At 46.6% G+C, this 13762-nt stretch overlaps 1 protein-coding gene across 1 annotated transcript in view; it reads left to right on the top strand.

The window, feature by feature from the left end:
- Positions 1–13762, top strand: part of LOC137387995 (uncharacterized) — a 41973-nt gene that overhangs the window by 14083 nt on the left and 14128 nt on the right. The gene's annotated exons all lie outside the window — the stretch shown is intronic.

Here is a 13762-nt window from a genome sequence, read left to right as displayed (position 1 = left end):
TTTGATGCTAAGTGTGCCACAAAAAGCTGACTTGCAGACATATTCTGTACGTGTTGGTAATGTGATAGAGTACATGTAACTAGTGCGCTTTTTGGCGTCATCTTTGCGTGGTCTTCTTCTAATCTGGGCATCAGGTGTCACTGATATGCAGCCACGTAAATATATATTTTGTTTATTGTGATCTAGTAAAGCATTGAAGTCTTCAAGGATTTTAGACAGTTCAGCTGGCAAAAACTTAGTGTTACACTTGCAGCGACACTGCACCAGCACCTGGACTCTTTCAGCTACCGCTCTGCCTCCATAAAATACATGCTGCTTCCCTAGAACAGATATAAGAAATGTGACCCAGGCAGTCAGAATGTACAATCGTGCTAAAACCACATTTTTGAGTTATTTAAAGATTTAAATCCAGCAAATTCTGAGGATTTTAATGCATTTAAAATTTTCAAATCGGGTTATTTATGCCCAGGTTATGCAAGATTTAGTAGAGAAGGTCTCGTGATGAACTAAAACTGTTGTTTTGAGTTTAAGCAAGATAAAGTTGGTGATTCATGAACTGTAAATCATGGTATTTGTTTACGAATCAAAATGCCATAGCAACCAACCACTTAATCTCAACCTATATTGATGAAACCTGGCATTCTCTACAATAACACCCTGAAAAAGCTGATCGTTGCATTTTTATTCCAATTCGATTGACGGTTGACCTCTCAAAGGTCATGGTAAGATTAACAATATATGTGGCTAAAAGCTCACCGTCCTGGAGATATTCATTAAAAGGGTGTGCTACAAACTGGACACTTCTTATCAAGCTATATCGCTATGACTGCATATAATGACAGTCCAACAACTTGACAAAGAGTTGGAAGTGTATTCAGAATTGTCCACCTATAGGCCTACAGAAGGTCGTGGTAAGGTCAACGAAAAGTGACAACAGAGGGCATCAGGATGCGGAAATATCCACCCAACTCATCAAGTGACCATTCAATCTAGAGCTCTTTTTATGTAATTTAACACTCACACAGTGTATCACGAGTACGGTGCAAAGATTTATTGTAGAGTATTGGAGGGGTTTGTTTGTTATGCTAGTGGCAATTTGTCCCAACACAACCATATCCAATGTTTCCTTCGGTAATCCTTGATACACAGTTCTGATGAGGGTTAATTGTTCAGATGACATACATTTAAAACTAGCGCATAATTCCCTACATTTGCACCCACTTATTAGTTTGATGTCAACAGCTAGAATGGGAATGTTATCAGCAGTGATAGGCTGATCGTTATTCTCTGTAATTTGAATTAATTAATTCGCATTATCGTTAGCAGCCACATATTGCGTAAGCAGCTGTATTTCTAAGGTTGCCCTATTATTACAATCCTCATCATCGCTTTCACTATGATCTGAGGCAGCTGACTCAGATTCTAAGTAGAAATACTCATCTAGCATCAACTAGCCGTAATTTTGCGATGGTTTTATTTTGTTCTAGCCTGAAGCATTAAAACAGGAAATAGCTACATACATGCGCGCACCCGCAGTTAGAGCCTATATTTATGATCTCGGGTTATGAAAAATTCCATAGCAACCACGGATAAGGGTATAGTTAAATAGCAATTCTGGCTTTATGATTGGTCAGACACAAAAATAAACAAGACCATCTGAAAGAGCAGGGTTGAATGCGCTATAAACCACTGTTTACTAAAATAGTGACGGTGAGTCCTATAATAGCGCAAAGCCCGCTTAGCGCGCTATTGTGAACAATGCGATTACCGCACGATTGTACATTCTGACGGCCGGGGTCACAAATATTAATATAAACAGCATGAACTTGACACAAAAATCACAAAGCAGACACTGCACTCCACTAGGTGCACTGACAGTTACAGTGACACATGGAGCTGCAGGATTGATTGGAAAATTTATCCAGAATTATATAATGATATTAGTAGTAAATGTTTTATTCTAGGGCTCATTATCATAGCCTGCATATGTTCCATCCTTCTATTCACTAAGATAAAGCTGTAATGAATGATTGATGAACTAGAGTCAGCTTGTTTGCTTGCCCATGAGTGAATCACACTCACACTCACAGTCACATCACACTGACAAGGCAGATTGCTAGTTTCAAAAAGGTTGGTGAAAGCTTTGAAATAGCCATTGTATGTATTGTTATCAAATTACCTGCAGTCTTGGCTGTTTTTATTTCATTTCTCTTCCACTTGCTTGGGGTATATCGTCTCTTCTTAGCTGAATTTGGCTGCTCATTCTCTCTATTCTCATTTATATTGTGTTGGATCCTGCGACCAACACGTAGAGGCGACTAGGTCGGCTTATTCTACCGGTCTGCATTCACCCTTCACAGGGGCTGTGTGCGGGTTGCCCGTGACCAACACGCGGAGGCGACTAGGTCGACTTACGCCACCGGTCAACATCAACCACCTTGCACAAGGGATAGCTCCCAGAGTGGGTTTTGTACCAGGTCGACAAGGTCGACCGGAGGTCGACGGGGTCGACGATGCTTCTATGAATTTATCACCACAGCACAGTCCATAGACTAGGTCTTTGGAGTTAGCTATATGCTTAGTGTGGTTCTGCTATCGCTCAAGGTAACAGAAGAAGTATGGTTCCGAATGCAATGCATATATTTGAACAACATAAAAGAGCCGAGGCTCTGCCTTAAATACATTCAATTATGCAAATAAGGTAGCAAAGGCCAGCCTCCTTTAGGGGCGTGGTTACACAAATGAAAAAGGGAGCACAACTCCAAATGATATAAAGAAAAAGGGAATGGCAACATAACGTTTCCATCACACACGCCGCCCCTATAGACGACCATCGGCTATATAAAAACAAACCAAAAGAAAAGAAAAATAAAATAATATGAGAAAACACAAACTAACTGAAGCATACCAAGGATAAACAATGTCTTTCACGGACTTCGGTCGCATCTTTTATGGGGTCGACATCCGGTTTGCCAATTCTTCTAGGTGACGGGCCGTCCGTCTGAGATTAGAGGCCTCTTCCCGAAGGGCGTCCACCGTGACTCGGGGTCGAATGTCTCCCAGTCGGCTCTGGACGCTTCCGACCGTTGTTAATATTTTCCTGGGAGCTGGTATGGGTCTTTCCACTTTGAGCGGACTACACCGCTGGCCTATCCGCTTTTTCTTCGGGGGAGAGGGAAAGGGCGCCTGGGGTCCTCTTCTCACAGGCGGCTTCGCCTTAACCGGCCCATAGGGTGTGGGTTTCTCGAAGGCCGGAGGGTTAATCAGTCGGACCTTCTGGCTCCACGCGGGGTAACTGGCGCGGTCGACCTCATAAATGTTGATGCCCGTTCCACCGTGGGCTTTTCGTATCTCCACATCCCTTATTCTGGACTGGTGTTTAGAGATAGTGTCCCTGGAAGTTGAATTCCTCCCACATTTACAAAAAAATCTAGTGAAATGCTGCGCGATATGAATACGGCGCCGTCGGGGAGTGGACAATAGCTGCTGACACAACGGGCAGTTGGTACCACCTTCCCGGCATAACCTCAGTATCTTCCTAGCCGTTTCTTCAGAGACCCACTTGGTCGGCAGGTGAGAGTTTGGGGAGGAATCCTCTTTCACCGAGTCGGGCTCCGTATCGTCTAGGGTTTCGTTAGGAGCTGGGTGGAGTTCCAGAGGAATTATTAACTCGGGTAGTAGAGGCAAGGCTCCGATAATTGGAGAAGCCTTCTTTATTGTTTCCTTCGTTACTTCCATGGTTAGAGGAGGTGCAGATGTATACGCTTCGAGTTGACAGCAAGCAATGAGCGCGCTCTCTCTGGTGTCCGATATGGCGGCCCTCTGACCTTGACCTCTGGTGGCTTCTCCTGATTGGACGGCGCTAGTATCATAGTCGGCTAAGTACGCAGGGGGCTTTCTGTTTCGTTGGGGTCGTGGGGTGTTTCCAGTCCCGGCGGTGCTAGCCTGAGCTCCTACATTTCCCGTGGTTCTTGCTTCCTCGGTCGTCAATCCGCAGCCAGGGTCGGGGCCAGCCCTCGAGTTAGGGTTGCGTTCCCCTGGAGAGACCGAGGAATCCTCGCCTGAAAACCGAAGTGATTCCAATCTTCCCGGCGATTGTAGTATTGGCAACTCCATTAGTCGACTAGGCAGGAGTGATTCTGGAATAACGACATCTGGATTACCGTTCTCTCGTGATACTCGTCTCCGGGGGTGACCTCTCATGTTAGGACGTCGGGCAGGTTCGATTTCAGCTGGGGCTCGTCCTTGTTGCACCGGACTAGGACGACAGAGCCTTAACCTTCCTTCAGCTTGAGTGGATCGCTGGCCATATCTTTCTATTTCGTAAGTATGATTTTCGTGACTCCTTAGTACGCGATAGGGTCCCACATACTTGGCCGCTAATTTTGGATTTTCCCCTTTTCTTCGCCGCTTGCTTAGTAACCATACGAGGTCACCCTCATTGAATAGCGGAGGCTCTCTCACATCGGTTGATACAATCTCCTTCTGTCTATCTCGGAGGAGAGTATGGGCTTGCATCAACCGGTCGTGAACAGTCTGGACATACTCGTGTATGCTCGTAAATGATTCCAGCCTGTTTCCATACAACAACTGGTCAGGAAGACGAAGCTTTCGACCCAACATCAAGTAATTGGGTGTTTCCTTAGTGGCGGAGTGCGGTAAACCTCGCAGCGTCCGCATGATTTGTGGCAATAACTGATCCCAATCCTCTTGTCCTCTGCCCAGTAGAAGGGCTCGTAGGGAGTCACCTAGTACTCGATTATTTCTTTCAACCACACCATTCCCTTCGGGGTGGTACGGAGTGGTCCTAGATTTGTCGACTCCCCACAAGTCACATAGCTCTTGAAATAAAGAGGACTCGAATTGGCTCCCCTGGTCGGTGTGGATAATTTCGGGCAGACCGAAGTAACTGAATATTCTCTCGTCCAAGACCTGAGCTACCGTTGGGGCTGTAGCGTCGGGGATAGCTAAGGCATCTGACCACCGAGTGAAATGGTCAGTGAGCACCAACACCCAGCTATTTCCTCGAGGGGTCTGAGGTAGGGGTCCCACCAAGTCTACGGCTAGACGTTGCCATGGCCTCCCGGCGTACAGCCGTTGTCGGTTCCCGGAGGTCCGGCCCTTTCCCATCTTGGCCCGCTGGCAAACTTCACAAGAGAGAACTGCCCTCCTGATATCTCCAGCCATGCCCGGCCAGTACCAATCCAGTTGGACGCGTTTCAGGGTCCTCTCCACACCGCAATGTGTTTGTTCGTGGGCTTTCCACAGGATCTCCTGTCTCAGCGTTTGGGGGCATACCACCACCACCCTTTCTCGTCCATTCTGGATGAGATGAAGGGTCAATACACCTGACTCGTCAAGCTGGAGCTGGTGGAACATCCGGGCCAATCACTGCAACTCGGGGCTGCCTACTTGTAGCACGGCCTCTTCTATTCTTTTCCGGTTCCTGACGGCCTGATAAATTATCCCTAGGTCGGTAGCGGGCCTCTGTTGCAATGCCCGTACTTCATCTAGCAAAGTCTGCACCACCACCAACAGTTCCGGGACCGTGATTTCATCAGTTTCTTCAACGGGTCCTGGTTCACCTGTCATCTTGACGGCCCGTAACCGAGGGTTTTGAAGCTTTCTGAGGGGGTCGTCCAACACTCCCGGTGACCTCGCACCGCATGGCAGCCGTACTGGAACTGGGCTGGCTGGTGTGGGAGTCGAGAGGTCGGGCCCTGATGTATGTCCGCTGCTGGGTAGTCGAGGCCATTCGTCCTCATCCAACTGGCAGGCGCTGGGACTGGGTCCTCCTGTACCTCTTGGTGGCTGTACTGGAACTTGGTCCACTGGTACAGTAGTTTTTCCATTTGTCCCTGGAGTTACTAGAGAGTCACACACCTGTGACCTAGTTGGCCCCCGATCCCGCTTTTCAATGGCTGCACACTGCCGGCAGTCGATGCACTGTCGTCGACTCAATCCATTGGCGTTACCGTGCTTAACGCCCTTTCGATGGATAATTCGATACTTGTGCTCGGCTAGGCTCTCCAGCCACCGGGCCACCTGGCAAGAGGGTTCCTTCCTCCGGTGCAACCAAACCAAGGAAGCATGGTCTGTCCGGATAGTAAATTCTCTGCCATATAGGTAGGGCCGGAAATGTCGGACAGCCAGCACGACTGCCAGCAACTCTCTTCTAGTCACGCAGTAATTGCGTTCGGCGGAGGAGAGAGTCTTGCTATAGTAGGCTATAGGTCGCTCCTTGCCTTGCTGGACCTGGGATAGCACAGCCCCGGTTCCTACGTTACTAGCATCGGTATCGAGCACGTAGGGTAAGGAGGGGTCAGGATATGCCAGTACTGGAGCGTGCGTCAGTGACCACTTGAGCTTAAGGAAAGCTTCCTGTTCCTCTCCCTCCCACTTCCAGGGGACCCCCTCGCTTGTCAACAAGGTGAGAGGTTTGGCGATCGAGGCGTAGTCAGGTACGTATCGGTGATAGTACCCAGTGGTACCCAAGTATGATCTTAACTGCGTCACATCCTGGGGTGCTGCCCATCCACTGATGGTCTGAATCTTCTCAGGGTCGGTAGCCACTCCAGTGTCGCTGACTATGTGGCCCAGGTACTTAACTTGGGTCTGGAACAGACTGCATTTAGAGGGCTTTAGTTTTAACCCGGCCTGTCTCAGTCGCTCCAACACCTCTGCCAGCCTAGTTACATGACTAGAGAAGTCTGCCGACATGACGATGATGTCGTCCAGGTACAACAGCAAAGTTTTCCAGTGTAGCCCTTGGAGGACGCGTTCCATTAGCCGCTGGAAGGTAGCCGGGGCGGAGGTCAGTCCAAAGGGGAGCACCTTCCATCTCCATAACCCACTGCGTGTGGCGAACGCTGACCGTTCCTGGGCCTCGGCAGAGAGGGGTACCTGCCAATATCCGCTCATCGTATCCAAGGTACTGAAAAACCTGCTGCCGGACAAGGCGTCCAAACTCTCATCAATTCGGGGGAGGGGGTAGGCGTCCTGGCGAGTGACACTATTGAGTTTTCTATAGTCCACACACAATCACCACGCCCCGTCCTTCTTCCTCACCAAGACCACCGGAGAACTCCAGGCCCCGTGAGCGGGCTCAATCATGCCCTGTTTCTCCAGGGCCGAAACCTGTCGCTCGATTTCGGCTTCTTTCTCGTGCCCTACTCGATATGGGTGTTGACGGACGGGTTGTGCCTCTGAAAGGAGGGGGATTTCGTGCTGTACCAGGGTGGTACGCCCCACGTCCTCGCTTCCTTGGCTGAACACATCCGCATAACGGACCAAAAGGTCTTCCATCCTTCGGTGCTCGGTAGGGGACGAACAATGTGGCGCCGCCTGTTGGAGCAAGTCCAGCATATGGGGAGGTACGTTGGAAGCAGAAGGGGGAGGTTCCTTAGAAATCTCGGCCTCTTCTTTCGCTGTCCAGGGGACCCCTATTTTGTCCGGCCCGACTCCAGTGTGTTGCCCCACAACCGTCCCTGCCGTCACGCTGACTGGATGGTCGGTAGGATTCATGCAGCGGATGGCCACTCTCCCCTTCTCACCAGGTTGATGTAGGCTGGCGGCCACCATATAACCGTTTCTTACTCCCTCGATTAACCCGACTGGTTGATAGGACGAGGACGTGAGACGTCCGGCAACCAGGACCTCGGTTCAAAGGGGAAGCGTTGTGGCTCGCATTATTTGAACTCCACTTGTCAGGGGTCGACCCTCTCTGTCAGTGCAAGTCAATTTCTGCCCATTTAACACCAACGTGGGTTGCTGAAAGTTCATCTCACAGTGGTGGTCGACCAAAAAGGGCATGCCCAGGATGGCATCTTCCTTCAGGGCACACACCACTAGAGACACAGTGACAGACTCCTGACTCTGACTGGGAGAGTGATGAGTCCGTGAAACTGCAGCCGGGTACCATCTGCCATCCGCCCATAGTCTTCTCGAACCTCTAATTGGCTCTTGACATCCTTGGGTAAGCGCTCAAAGACATGTCGTCCCAACAGATTAGAGGTGCATCCGGTGTCCACGAGAAACTGGACGGGCTGACCTCCGATGCGACCTGGCAAGAAATAGCTGCTATTGTGTGGCTTCCACAATTCATCTCCATGAGTTCGTCTGGCTTGGCTCATTCTCTGGGGGCCTTTTCGGGAAGGCCGAGATGGCTTTGGCCAGACGTACGTTTCATCCTTGGCTTCTGAGGGTGGGAGACCTGCACACTCAGGTAAGGGTTGATACTGGTTATGCAAGGGGACCGGTGGCGAGCAGGAGGGGAGCCTGTGTCGCCTAGTCCGTCGTGGCCGTTGCCACTGGCCTTGCCTTGGTATGGTAGATCCACAGTCAGCACTTCCCCCTACTGCTGTGGATGGGAACCGTTTCCCGACCTCATGGCTTGAGGTGATTGTTCTTGGATAACTTGAGGACACCGGCGTCGTACATGTCCTGTCTGGCCGCAACCCCAACAGTTAGGGTCCCTTTTCTCTGCTCCCCATTGCCCCAGTCGGTTTCCTTCTTTTAGTTCATCTGCTAACCCTTTTATAGCCATTAAGACGTCATTCAGGGTGGCTGCTGGAGGATCCGAGTGGACGGGGGCGACTGTAGCAGGGGTAGTCTCCTCCTCCTCTACTGCCATTACTATGGGTCGAGCACCAGACCGAGGAAAAGTGGGCTGAATTTGCAGGAACTCATTCCCTGCCTGCACTGCTTCCTCTAAGCTCTGTGCTCTTACTGCTAAAAGATGGCGTTGGAGGTGCGTGTTTCCCGGAGTCAGGGAAAATGCATCCATGGCCATATTAGCTTGGTAGGAATCCGGAAGATCAGCGTATGCTATCTTCACTAGCCGCTTCATCTCCGTTGCATGTTTTTGGAGGCTAGTCTTGGGTTCCCTCTTGAGGTGGAGCCTGCTCTTAGCCTCTCTCGGGGAGAGCCCTGACTTGGTGCGTAAGGCCGAGAAGATGGAGGCAGGCGAGTCTCCTCGACTACAACCTCTGGCTCCCTCCTTCAATGTCTCACGCAGTTGGAGGAGAGTGGCCTTCTCATTCCACTCATTAGCTTCTGCAACCTCTTCGAACTGGGAGATGAACAGTTCCACATCCTCATTCCCATCGAACTTCGGTGGCTTGAAGCTAGCTTCCTTCTTCGGCATTTGTAAGGCTCTAGTAATAGCCTCTGTCAGCTGACCAATCTGGTCGACTTGCTGTAACTCTGCCTCAGCCAGATCTTTGGTAGCACTCCGTCGGCTGTTTGGCATGGTTACAAGGTTTGTCTTATAAGTCCGAATCACCGCAGTCAGATCCCACTGCTGCCACCAGTGTGTTGGATCCTGCGACCAACACGTAGAGGCGACTAGGTCGGCTTATTCTACCGGTCTGCATTCACCCTTCACAGGGGCTGTGTGCGGGTTGCCCGTGACCAACACACGGAGGCGACTAGGTCGACTTACACCACCGGTCAGCATCAACCACCTTGCACAAGGGATAGCTCCCAGAGTGGGTTTTGTACCAGGTCGGCAAGGTCGACCGGAGGTCGACGGGGTCGACGATGCTTCTATGAATTTATCACCACAGCACAGTCCATAGACTAGGTCTTTGGAGTTAGCTATATGCTTAGTGTGGTTCTGCTATCGCTCAAGGTAACAGAAGAAGCATGGTTCCGAATGCAATGCATATATTTGAACAACATAAAAGAGCCGAGGCTCTGCCTTAAATACATTCAATTATGCAAATAAGGTAGCAAAGGCCAGCCTCCTTTAGGGGCGTGGTTACACAAATGAAAAAGGGAGCACAACTCCAAATGATATAAAGAAAAAGGGGATGGCAACATAACGTTTCCATCACAATATCAACATTGTCAGCCATATTGAGAATCAACAATGAGTCACATGACTTCAACAATACACATTATTGGCCAACTATGGACTTATGAACTTATAGCATACAATCCTTGGACTTAAGTACTTTTAACTAGGAGTGGGATGCACCCCTCATAATCTCACTGCTTTAAACAGGGACTTATGGACATTTTTCATACAAAACAAGTGAGGACTATGTTGATTACACCCAGAAGAATTTACAAGAGATGACAACCCAAATTTTTTGAATTTGTGACTTAAGCACTTTTAGCACTAGCCTCTTCAATTGAACCTTACGAAAAACCAAAAATATAATTCAGGAAAACACAAAAAAGCGTTGTGTTTCATAGAGTTAATGGAATTCACAAAAATTCAAATAATACTTCATTTAGTGTGTGCATCCGCTATAAAATATATGATAATGTCTTTTGCCAATGTGCCTTGTATTATAGCTGAGTGGTAGAGCGTGTGGATTTAAATCTTGTGGTTGCAAGCGTGAGTTCGAACCCATCACAACGCGGAATTTTAATGCCAAGATTTTAACAGTTATAGCTAAACAAACAGATACACAAACTTTGAGACTTATATATGTAGACTAGCTGCATTACCCGCCTACAGTAACAGATTCACGTGCAGCATAAGGTTTATTGAGAGTTGTCTTTCATTCTGTAAAACAACTCCAAATATGCAGTCTACTGAAATTGTTGCCCTGAATATGCATACACATACTATAATGTCAATAATGTTGGGGAAAACAATGGAAATCTAAAATGTGTTGTACAGCTAGATGTGTGTAAAATCTAGTAAATATTCTAGATTCGTGTGTCTAGATTCATGCATCCGTTCATACCCGTCTATGGCCTGGCCCGTCATACCTGTCCATGGCACGCCTACCCGCCTTGGCTGACCAGTCTTTACCCGCCTTGCAGTTGACCATCGCGCTATTGCACTTGCCTCACTATCAATCGCCGCGCAATCAATCGGCCCGCACCCGCTTCGCAATCAATCGCCTTGCACTCGCCTCGCAATCAATAGCCTCGCACTCAATTGCTTTGCAATTAATCGCCTCGCACTCGCAATCAATCGCCTCGCAATCACTTGCCTCACACTCGCCTCGCAATCAATCGCCTTGCACTCGCAATCAATTGCCTCGCAATCAATCACCTCGCAATCAATTGCCTAGCGCTCAATCGCTTCGCAATCAATCGCCTCGCACTCGCCAATTCGTCCGGAAAGCCGCGCCTGGATACTCTCGCTGCACTCGACGCCACGGCCCCAAACTGCTAGCTGCATTACCCGTCAACGGGAACAGATTCATGTACAGCAAGAGGTTTATTGAGAGTTGTTTTTCATACTGTAAAACAACTCCAAATATGCAGTTTACTGAATTTTTTTGCCCTGATCACACTATGCATACACATATGCAGTCATTTAGGTCAATAATGTAGGGGAGAACAATGTAAATCTGCCATACGTTTTGCAGCAAGTCTACAACGCATTAGTCTCAAACCACTCAAATCGGTGTTGCCCTACTTGCGTACAGAGAACTGATAATGAAATTGACATTGCTAAGCAAACTGAAGTTCTTCAAAGTGGCAATATTGAAAAGTTTTGCATTTTTTTATAAAATTATACAAAATATTTTGCCATCGCCAGCATTTATTGAATGGAGACTTCTACATTCTTAAAACACTAATCATAGCTCACCACTTTTTCGTCTATAGCTGTGTTTTGACATGGTATATACAAACAGTAATGAAGTTGTGTCAATAAAGTTTATTTGTATAACAGCACAGACAGTATGATGTCAAGGCAGATACAGCATTAGCACCTTACAATAATAAAACAAAGCGCCAACATGATAGCCTTTGTATGAGATACAATAAGGAAAACAAATGCATGAAAAGATATATATATTGAAAAATATGTTAAGAAATGCTGCATGTGGTATAGCAGAACATGAAGAACATAAAACAATAACACAATGTTAGTTCAACGCAACACTTGCGGATAGACAACCTTTTTGGTTTTTCTTTCGGGCGTATGAAGAAACACTTTTGAGCAGGCGACGTATAGCTGGTCATGGCTGAAGCGGGTGACAGTAAGTCGGTAGCTGCTGCTCTCTTTCTTTTCACAATAGCGTATCGCAACCCTCGGAGTACTTGTGCAAGTTCTGTAATAGTAAGTTACAGTAGGCCTACTCGTAGCTGGAAAAAAATTAGTAACTCAGCTGCTGAAGGAATTGAACATGTCCCACTATCACGAACAGCGGCAAATCCAACGTTATTAAGTAGTGGAGATGTGGCAATTCATAAACAATGCAACATTGTATAAGAAACACTTACCCTTTTGATGCGGAATCTTAGTAGGTGAGAACTGCGTTTTTTTCAGTGGCTTCAAGAAACAAACATTTACGTGACCTTCTCGGTACACGTTGGCAGTAAGTATTAATTGCATGTAAATAACTACTCATTAATTTATTTTATTTTATGAATAGTACATTTTTATAGCTGTATAGACACCTTTGTATAGGCCGCAGAACTCAGGAAAGTGCTTTTTAACACGGCAGAAAATTTGCTCTTTAAAAAGCGTGCTAACCGGGGATTTCGGTTAATGCGCCTTAGCGGTGAAAGAAAAACAACAGAATCGCCACACCTTTATATAAGCCGCTTGGCTCAAATCGTCAAAAAAGTAGCGGCTAATAGTCCAAAATTACGATATTTAGTACTCATATTAATTCAGTTGGCTTCGTACGACCGAAATTCGTACGACGATAAAAGGAAAGACCGCTCTATAAGGTGGACACACACACAGACAACGATTGCCGTTTATATAGTAGATAAGTATGGTTTGTTCATGTCAATTGTTTTTGAATATATATTTGTAGCATTATAAATTAGGCTATTATGATATAACTTATAAATTTTTGGATTATAGCATATTATTTGATAGCACCATTGCTGTTATATAAACTCGGTTTTTGATATAGTGACGCTCATAATTCCTATTCTATTGCTCAAAAAAAGCCAGTTTTGGTTGTAAACTGTAGCAAACATATTAATGAGTGCAATGGGGTTTTATGCAACATTGTTAAATATACATATAGTTATAAAATAAAAATATACTCTCAAATTTAACATGAAATAAACAATTTAAAGCTCCAGCAAATGGCAAAGAAGGGCACGGGCTATAATATCAGGGCACAGGCTATAATATCACTGCAGGTTAATTGCACGCAATAGAAATCAACTGGTAGAGATATGTCTCAGTTTCTCAATGCATATTTATTAAAAGATCTTTGACAAGTTAGAGTTGTGTTAGCAAATTTGTTGTATCGAAAAGGGTTGATGTAACTCCGCCTAAAAGACATTGCTAAATATAGACGACATTCCCTTCACCTGTTAAAGAGTTGAATTGAAAAAATACAACCCCTATTTGCACGCCATCTCCATTTAACTGCCATTATAAAAAAGGGTTGAAAACTGGAGCACCGTGGCGTTAGAGTAAAGGTTTTACGGTATCTAAACAATATTTTGATGGACGACCAAAGTTCACAAAATGTCATGCCCTTTCTTGTGCTGTGCTCATTCAAACCAAGTAGTTATTTAGCATTGGGAATCTATGACTAGAAGTTCATGTACGTAAACTACATATACACATATACACATATATACATATAAATACTTTAAGCGGCGAGCTGTCATGACCTACAGGTCTAAAAAGCCCAAGCTGCTTTCAATGGGTTGGGTTTTAGTTCCCGACAAAAGGTCACCGGTAGCAACAAAAATTACGTTCACCCTCAAATTGTTCTTTGGAGTTGGGCATGTCTTCAGCTGTCGAGGTTCTAGGTTTGTCAGTCATCGAAACTCTGTGATCTGCCAGTCATCGAGGCTCTGTTATTTTGGTTGAACA

This window comes from Watersipora subatra, chromosome 2 (genome assembly GCF_963576615.1).
Source record: "Watersipora subatra chromosome 2, tzWatSuba1.1, whole genome shotgun sequence".
NCBI lineage: Eukaryota > Metazoa > Bryozoa > Gymnolaemata > Cheilostomatida > Watersiporidae > Watersipora > Watersipora subatra.
Note: the sequence above shows the minus strand (reverse complement) of the source record. Positions and strands in the feature narration are given on the sequence as shown.